This window comes from Trachymyrmex septentrionalis, unplaced genomic scaffold, assembly GCF_001594115.1.
Source record: "Trachymyrmex septentrionalis isolate Tsep2-gDNA-1 unplaced genomic scaffold, Tsep1.0 scaffold37, whole genome shotgun sequence".
NCBI classification, from domain to species: domain Eukaryota; kingdom Metazoa; phylum Arthropoda; class Insecta; order Hymenoptera; family Formicidae; genus Trachymyrmex; species Trachymyrmex septentrionalis.
In genome coordinates this window covers 9,746,336-9,756,012 of record NW_017305536.1, presented here as the reverse complement: position 1 = coordinate 9,756,012, position 9,677 = coordinate 9,746,336, and the positions used below count along the sequence as shown (strand labels likewise).

At 43.9% G+C, this 9,677-nt stretch overlaps 1 protein-coding gene across 4 annotated transcripts in view; it reads right to left on the bottom strand.

Moving 5' to 3' along the window:
- LOC108750706 (homeobox protein homothorax) overlaps nt 1-9,677 on the bottom strand; it is a 386,843-nt gene that overhangs the window by 345,519 nt on the left and 31,647 nt on the right. The gene's annotated exons all lie outside the window — the stretch shown is intronic.

Sequence of the window (9,677 nt, the reverse complement as noted above, 5' to 3'; positions counted from 1 at the left end):
ATAAATAATGTATTCACTGTCTTTTCAGTATGTAGATCTTCCACAACAACAGTACGGTTGTCTGCGGTATCTCTGACTATCGCGAATGAAGCTCTTCGTGACGTCTAGTCCAGGCCACGTCACTCCCCGTCACTCACTCTCTCGTATATATTCTCTTCGTCGGCTCTCTTGCTCCGCTTGCGATCTTTCGGCTCGGAAGGTTTTGCCACGATCGCTCATCACGTGTTATTAATTAGGCTTGCCGAGCAGCCAAGTATCTCCCAGGCAGGGGAGGCCGAGCCGGAGAAGGAAGAGAAGCGGAGGAAGAAGAAAAACTGAGAAACACACGAAGAAACAGGGAGATGGTGTTATTTATAAGCCGACAGGGACGACGCAGTCGGAAGCAACGCCCGATGATGAAGGGAGCCCCTACTTTGAATCTCCCTTCCCCCCTCTCTCTCTCTCTCTCTCTCTCTCTCTTTCGTTCCCTCGTCACCGTGTGGGTTGCTTTCTTTTACCTTTCTTTTCCCCGGTCGCTTCCACTCAAATGTCACTACACCGTGACGTGTGATGCATGTTGCACCGACGAATGCGTGATATATACGCGGAATACGCGATGCACATGTACGAAAGTGTAAATGAGAATGTGCGTCGGGATTTCGCACCTTACGAATACCGTACCACTGTACTCCAAACATCTGGTGAGAACTCATGGATATTTCGTGAACATCCGAGACCACCTATTCATTTGGAATAAAGATCGAGAAAAGTTTCCATCGATAATAAATTCAATTTCAAAATCACACTCCGAATCATTTCGAATCATGGATTAATATTCGTTTTATTTAAAAAAAAAAAAAAACACCTATTGCATTAAAAGCATTAATAGGAAAAAAAAAGTATATTAATTCATCCATTGGATAAGATGGACGATAGAATGGCAATAATGAAATTATCAAGGAACGCCTTCGTTCATTTCTTGCAATATAATAAAGAACGTCGGCGAGAGTTCCCAATTAATATGCGCCATTCTTTAGATTGACAAAATTAACTGCACAGATATACTGTCGGTGACGTGAACGTAGGCATACACTACTGCCCCACTTTTATGCCAATCGATTCCATTATACGTGCATCCATATATTAAATAACGCGTTGCCAACGTTCTTTTATAATTGGAACGTATACGGCATAACTGTCATTATTAATATAAATGTAAATTTTGAGATTAAAGTGAGTATCAAGGTTAAAAGATGATGATAAATAAAAAAAAAAAAATTCGCATGGCAGGTCAATCCGTTCCGTGATGCGGTTCGTTAAAGCAGCACGATTAGCATCTTATAATTGATTGCAAACGATTTTTGAGGAAATTAAATTCGATCTCGGCCGCGCAGCATAAATCTTGGCGCGTAATATACCGGTCGTTTTCAACACTTCCAGTCCAGCGAAGTACGGTGAAGTCGTGATACGACCTTGATGAGATCGTTATATCGCGTAGTCAGGTCGGTACCCGTATAGGTGGACCTTGTGCCGGGCAGATGGGCTCGTATACAGCTCATATTAATTAGTCCGCATACGCGCGCGACGGCGGAAAAAAGGAACGAGATGGCGACTGAAGAGCGAAAGTGAGACTACCAAAGAGAGATCGTCAGATAGAGAGAGAGAGAGAGAGAGAGAGAGAGAAGGAGACGAGACAAACGAGAGTGAATGGTCGACTGTGTATGAGGGCGGCTCGGGCATTCGTCCGCGTGGAAAAAAATTCATAAAATTCTATTGCATATGTATAAATGCAATAACGTTGAGGGAAACGCTATAACATCGTTATTGATTCAAAAAACCTAATTAATTAACAAACATTTCGTCGCGCACTTCCTACGAGAGAGTTCGCACGAGAATTGTTCCCCATCGCGTGTCTCCCGTCTCGTCGTTGTCTGAGAGGAAACGAGAAGTAAAACCAAACGTACGTAGGGAAAGAGCAAGAGTATGATCGAAAGAAATAAACACAGAAAGGTAGGAAACCGAGAAAGATGCGGTAAATTTCGATACGATTCCGCGCTCGAATTGCAATCGAAATAATTCCCGGACATACTTAGAGAAATAAAAAAATGTGCGTATCGAAATTTTGCCGATTCTCTGTAAAATGGAATAGCACGTAGCTCTAATAATCTCGAACAGTTTCACATGAAACTGTTAATGAAATCGTCTCGATTCTCATTGTCATCAGATTGTTGAGTGCACCGAGGAGGTGCAGGTGAATCAAGTACGAAATGGCATGATTAATACCTGAAATAATCGTCTGAATCGATTCTAATCAGATACACGAGTCCAGAAATACGAGCAAGGAAGGTAATACATCATCGATACATCGTAAGTTCTCAAATGAGACAAGGATGGACAACAAATCAATCGTCACGTGACACGTGCTAAGTCTATAATATCGAACGAAAACATATCGGCAAAATATAAATTGTATCATGTGGATACGAGAATTGTCACATTTGGAGCTTATATGTGCGAGTACATCTAATGAATGGTTGTTAATTATATCACTTATTAACGAGGAACATCGTACGACTCTTATCGATGTTTAATAATTTACGAAATAAGCGTCCTCTTCCCTAGATTATTCGGCCCTCTCTCTCTCTCTCTCTCTCTCTCTCTCCCTCTCTCCCCCTCTCTCTCTACTCTTTCATTTCTCCGAGCGAGAATTTCACGCCGATTATAACCGTACGTTCAGAGATTACGTCTCACTATCACTTCAGCTTCAACGTTGAAATAAAAAAAAATTGCGTCGACAAGCATTATCACCAACAACGTCGCTCGTCGATTCACGACAATTAATTTTCAATCTACCGGTATAATACAACTCACATCGTACTCGACAATCGTACGTAACAATCCAAATACTTATTCATGCACGATTCGTCCACTTATCATATACACCTTTTTTGCTCGAGTCAATACAACTCATTCGGTAAAATAAGAGTATTCGATACTAAATAATGAATTCGATCGATCGGAGGAAACTTAAACGTCGTACCGCAAGAAAAGTAAAGAAATCCACATTTCAAGGAAAACGGAAAATTTTTCGGAGATCCTCTTCCCCGTTCAATATGTACATGAGCAGAGGAAGGTGGACCATGGCGGTGATACATGGTAGTCAAGAGCGCTAAGCAAGCAAGGGACGGTTTATCTACGACCTGGTCGCACGCTCGAAACGCGCAAAGACACTCGAAGCGACAATATTTAAACATTGTTAAATCGTGTGATACTTGTCAACGGCAAACACGCCACGACTACTCGTATCCCAGTAGTTGGCCACGCGTTGTTTTCTCAATTATCAATTATCGTCAACATTGTATTATACAAATCCATAACGAAACAAGCGCCCCTCAGTTTTGTAAAAGAATTTAGAGACTCGTATAAATCGTCAAAAGTCTGTCTTTGTAACAAGAAGAACGATAATTGAAAAAGTATACGTGTCACGATGTAAATTAATGCTAAACTGATCGTACCGTAAAGTGTCTCTTACTTATAGTATAATCGAGAAAGTAATGTTCTTCATAAAATGGTACCTGCATAATTCAATATTTCATTTCGAAAGAGCTTAATCATAACGACGCGTATGCTGGTATCATAAAATATCTATTGATCTTACGGATGAAAAAAATGTAAAATAATTAATAAATGTTACAGGAAAAACGATACTTTTGTACGCGATGCGACTTAATAACCGTAGCAAATATACGTGTAAGTCGAATAAAGAATTACTATTCGTGCTTACATTCAAAGTATTAATAGCAATGACACTGATAGGTCGATCAGGACGACTCCACAGGACGTGTATGTAGAGCGCAAGAATTTCGGGCATCCCGCACGTGCACGTAACGCGATATTAAGATGATAGTGCGTCCTGGCACGGGCCATCAAAACGGCGGACTACCGTCTTAATAGCCGGAGATTTATAGTCCCGGCGACGGCGCAAAGTCACGGGGCTCCAAAGAGCGAACGAGAGAGAGATAGAGAGGGAAGCCTAGTAATATAACCCAACCCAAAGTCCCGTATAGAAAGAAGGCCCGTGGTGTATGTATATATAAGGGCTCGTGTGGCAAAGAAGAAACCACGAAACGAGCCGAGGAACCACTACGGGCGCCCGGATAAACGGAGGAAACGAAGAAAAACGAAGAAAAAGTGCGTCGCGTGATTCCTCGGCCGCTGACTCCGGCTCGTTCGTCGACGATTACGAGACGAGAAAATCGAACGGAGCCAAAAACATCTCGCGGCAAATAATATCCAGGATATATTTTGAGCAAAATCAGCAATCGTCTCTCTGTTCTTATTTCAATTATTCTTTTGTTCGCGCAATAAGAAAGATAAGCGCAACGGTCGGAATAATCGAGTAAATAGCACTTTAAAAAGTAAAATAGTGATTTCTTTCTCTTTCGTATCTTAATTAAAATGGGTCGCGGGTAATTAACACTGAAAACTTACGTATCGTTGATGCGTCGTAAAAGAGACAGGCACCACGAAAGTTCTGTGTATGTATAAAAAAAAAAAGCGTCCAACTTTAAGTGCACCTGCATTTTTACGAATATTTTCGGCAACATTAACGTCTTAACGAGCGGTACAACGAGAAGTCCGGGAGAATGAGTCCCATCCCAATTTTCTTTTTTTTTTTTTTTTTCTTTTTCTTTTTACCATCGTCGTTTCCACGCAGAAGCGACATAAACCCGTGAGTAAAACATGCTCGTCGGAAAGCACATTGGCGCACCATGGGACGTCCTCTCGCGGCAACTAAAACGCCTCGCCTCGCCCCGCCTCGCCTCGCTTGAAAATTATTTTATCGCCCTTAATCGTCGCCCGATCGGCCCATGCAGATCGCTTGTTCTTCGTTAATCCCGCGTGTCTCTCGTTTCCTCGTCAAATAATTACCGAGCGAAACATGCATATGTATCATCCACGCTATTCCGGCGTACTCGAGTAATCCATTCGACGATACTCGTCTGATACAATGTCGTTTTTATCCTGCGCGTTATGCACCGTCGACGCCGCCGCTAATTACCGCCACACATGAGGATTATAAAATCAATTTCTACCACGAAATATGCGAGTATAAATAAAACATTTCCGGCCTTTACAACCGGCGGCCTTAACGAGCTCGCAAACTCCTCTTGCGAGCAAGTGGGCAGGCCGAGTATGCGAGTATAAACGGCGAACTGCTTAAAGTGTTCCGATATATTCGGGCACGTGCTCAATTTCGCGTATGTTTGTCTGCTCTCTTATCTCGGATATCCAATGCGTCCAAGATATAAAACGTCCAAGTTTAATCAGTTTGAATATTGATACGGGATGACCCGTAACCGATAACAGCGAGTCACGCGCGTTCAAGAGTCTCTCACGCTTTTGTGACAAACTTTACTCGAGATTCCACGCCACGCTACGCCACTCTCCACACGCTCGGCTCAAGGATGCTTCATTAATTCGTAGCCGCGCTTCAACATACCGAATTTATTAGACGACACGCAATCTCATCTCGCGATGACGACGACGTATGCGCGCTATACGGCTTGCTTAAATATTTGACGTACTTGAGCAACCGATAATCGACGCCCGACGGTCGAACGATCGAGTACGCGATTTACTTCGTATCTCCGAATTTTAATCCTCCCGATTGTGAGCTGAATAAATATCTATCGTCAATGCTAATATTTGATATCTCGCGTCACGTCGAAGAAATTTGTCCAAGAAAATTATTCAGTTCAACTCTATAAATAACGTACGTTCCGCGTTGATTTTATAAACGTGCGAGTAGTCCAATTATTGTAATCGTACTTGGTATTTTATCAAAGTGTTCGTAACACTCTCCTACTCTCCCGTGCTATACCTTCGATATAACAGCTAGATATATTAATCTCTCGCTCTGCTTGGAGAATAATTGTATTACGAAAAATCGTAGTGAAATTACGATCATCGCGAGTTTGGCCACGTCGTTTGTCGAAAGGCTCAACGTGCGCACAAAGGACCACCGGAGTGGCTACGCATTTCGGCAGTCCTTCTGTTACATTATACTTTACACATTCGCCACGGTTCTCTCTTTCCGCCCTCGACAGTCGACCCTGTCCGAGCAGTGGTTTCCCTTTCGAGTTGGAGAAGTCTCTGCGGGGCACTCGAACCGCCCCCCCCCCCCCCCCCGCCCCCCGCTCTCTACCATCTCTCGCCATCGTATACCGCCGTACTCGGGGCCCTTTATTCCTAATTCACAAACCACCGTGGCAAAAAAGAGCGTCACAACACACAAGGATATAATATTGCCACCAGCGTGAGACGGTCCTGGCGTGGGCGGAAGAAGCCCGGCGAGTACGCGCATACGTTCCTGAACCTCTCGGCGCGCGGGGACCAGATAAATATCTCTTTTTGTCCATCAGTCGGGAGGCACGCCTGTTTCTCGACTTCTCGGGATACACCGAGCGAAGATAAGAGAGCAACATATTTCTGTTGGGGCGAAGTAAAAAACCGAATACATTCCGGCGGTATGTTTATCAGCGCGCCATGCTTGTGCCTTGTGCATTGGCCGAAGGGGGGAAGGGGGGCGAAGAGAGGCGTCTCAGGAAAATACTGGTGTCCGGTCGTGGATCGAGAGAGAGAGAGAGAGAGAGAGAGAAAGAGGGGCTAGAGGAACGCGTGATATTCGCAAAATATTCGCGCGCGACTGACAACGAAATGCAGAAGCGAACATGCCCGCGGCCGCGTGTTGGCAAGTCCGACAATACACATATAATCCACGCGGTCGTAAAACGTTAACCACGCGATTACAATCGCTTCTTTCAACGTCGTACTGAGAGTCGTTAGGGGTAACGCTGAAAGGTTCGAACGCGCGCGGGATCCGGGTATTAAATAATGAACAGGACCGACGGTGATTCAATCAATGGATACGGGTCGATCGCTCTCCCTTGCCGTACAGAAATTGCGCGAAAGTAACGCTGATTGCGGACGACGATCCTTTGGTACCGACAGAAACGACGACGGCTAGTGGCGGTAGCGGGACGACGGAGGTTGCAACAAAATTGCAATAATCAGCGATAATATTGCCCGCAGCGCAGCGCAGCGCAGCGCAGCGCAGCGATTGGGCCTTGAGAACACGCGCGCTAATCGCGTGCTAAAGGCACGACATCACGCATACGGCGAGAAGGATGCTAAAGGTATATAACTATAACTCGTCGAGCCTCACATGATATTTGCGTCGCATATTCCTGACTCTCCGTGATTACGATTTATATCACGAATCAAAGTACACACATTCCGTGCAATTTTATTTAATCCTCTGACCGACATGCAATGAAATAACGTGACTACATGTTACTCTACACGAAATCTGCATGAAACCGTGTAATTCTATTAAATAACACATGAAAATAATCCTTTATAAAGTCCCTCGGTAAAAAATCATTTGTATATCACATTAATACCCTTCGGATCTTATCGGAAAGTTTATTGATTAATGAGTCTCCTGAATTTTTTTATCAGAAAAAACATTTCGTACTTTGAAATATACGATACAATTTATGTAACGTATGCACAACGGTTCAAAAATTTCTACACGATCAAAAATGAAAAGGAAAAAAAAAAAAAACAAAAAAAACCAACAGTTGGATGCGAATAAATGTAAAATAAATTTGACGCAATATGTAAAAACGTTGCGTAATTTATCGTGCTGGCCGAACAACAGCGCTTCAATGAATGATTTAGATTGCGGGCAATTTTGAAAACGAGAAAAAAAAACATACATTTTGACACTCGTAGCGCAATATATATTGGCGTAGTATAGTTTTAAAATTAATCTCGTGATAAGAAAACATTTCCTCTCGCGATATCGGAACCGTATCTGTTAGTTATTATCCAGAACAGATTTGACGCGAACTTTCTGGGAGATTACGAAACGAAATCTTTACTACAACTACGTCCGGGTTACCGCGTTGCACAAGAAACAACGACGAATCGTCAAGCGTGTATACGCATGTATATGCGCTACACAATTAATATTTAAAAAATTAATAATGGAGCTATATACTACGCAATTATGTGTGTATGTATATATGTATATATGTATATATAAAATGCCGCTTCTTACCGCCCTCCTGCGTGCACCGCACCGCGCCACGAGTAAATCACGAAGGCGAGGTCCAACGTCCGGTCAGAGAGAGAGAGAGAGCAGAATGCCCTCGCGATAATAATTATTCTCCAAACGCAAGACTGGCAATTAGCATCTCATTGGCTTATTTCTCGCTTATGCTAATGGGAATATTATTTAAGCGCGTGCACACGAGAAGGGTTGACCATCCTTTTCTTCCTCCCCCACTTCTTACTCTCGGTATCTCTTTTCGCTGCACAATCGCTGCTCCCTCTTGCGCCCATACGGTCCCACGTACACGGGGTTTAGTGTATACCCGTCGCGTCGCGTAGCTTCGCATTGCTCGCTTTACCGCTTTCCGTTGCGCGAAACATGACGCGGAACACCGTCTCGCCGCATCTCTCTTCCCTCCCCGTTCCGTTTACGACGCGTGCTAAGGAATAAGAAGCCGGGACACCACGCCGTTCTGTCCGCCCACGTGGTGTCTCCTCGGTGCGGTTTCTCCGTTTAGCACCATCAGGAAATTCCCCGCGATTTACTGGAACGTGGACGACGGCAGAGAGCCATCTGAGAGCGTACACGTATGTCGCTCCCTCGAACATTTGAAACCGCTCCAAGAGAGATCCCCTGCGTGCATTTATTTTCGAAGTCATTCTTTTTAATGAGTACTCCGTCACAATTTTAATCTATGCACGCTGTTGCGGCACAAGTGAAAAAAAAAAATGTTTTTTTAATTAAAGAAAAATCCGAGGGACTCTTTCTTCTGAAAAGTATCCGAGGAACTGAGAAACATCGTCGTTTCTCTTAAAGCGTTTGATTAACCATTGTTAATAGTTATTTTTACAGATGTCCGTTTTGGTTACATACGTAGGTATCTGTTTTTTTAATCTAATCAATGGTAAACGATCCAAGTGAGACTTTGTTCTCGACTTTCTCTCGACCACCGCATTGATTTTGTACGGTATAGTGATGACAATTGCACCGAATTTGCTGCACTTGGAGCACTTTCACGCTCGCTCAGCCGTGTATAATGGAAATACTAGAGAAGAGAACCGACAGAACTATCTCTTCACTATACGCTACTGGCCACTAACAACCAGCGAAGAAAACGGTAGAGTCTCACCACACTCGGCTCGGAAAGCAATCTCACTCGGCGACTTTTCCGTTCTGCGAAATTATCGGCAAAAAGCTTCATTCGATTGGCACAGGAGGGAGATCTTTGTCTCGGGAGATAGAGAACGCGGTAGAAGAAAGATGACCGGAGGACGAGGAGAAGAAAAGGACTCCGGAGTTCAAGAGAATCGAGGAGGAAGAGAACGGAAGGTCGAAAGGACGGAAGGCGGCGGAAGGAAGAGAGAAAGAGGGTGAAGTGGAGACGAGGCAAAAAGCGCGAACGTTACGTGCCTCTTCTTTACGATAGAAGCTCATTGCTCGTAGATTGCGATTTGCCACGGACGTAATGAAGCCACGCCACCTTCCGCCGGTCTTCCTACGGCAACCGGTAAACAACAACGCGCATGGTGACTACACCGCTGCATCGGCAACGGCGTTATATATATATATATATATA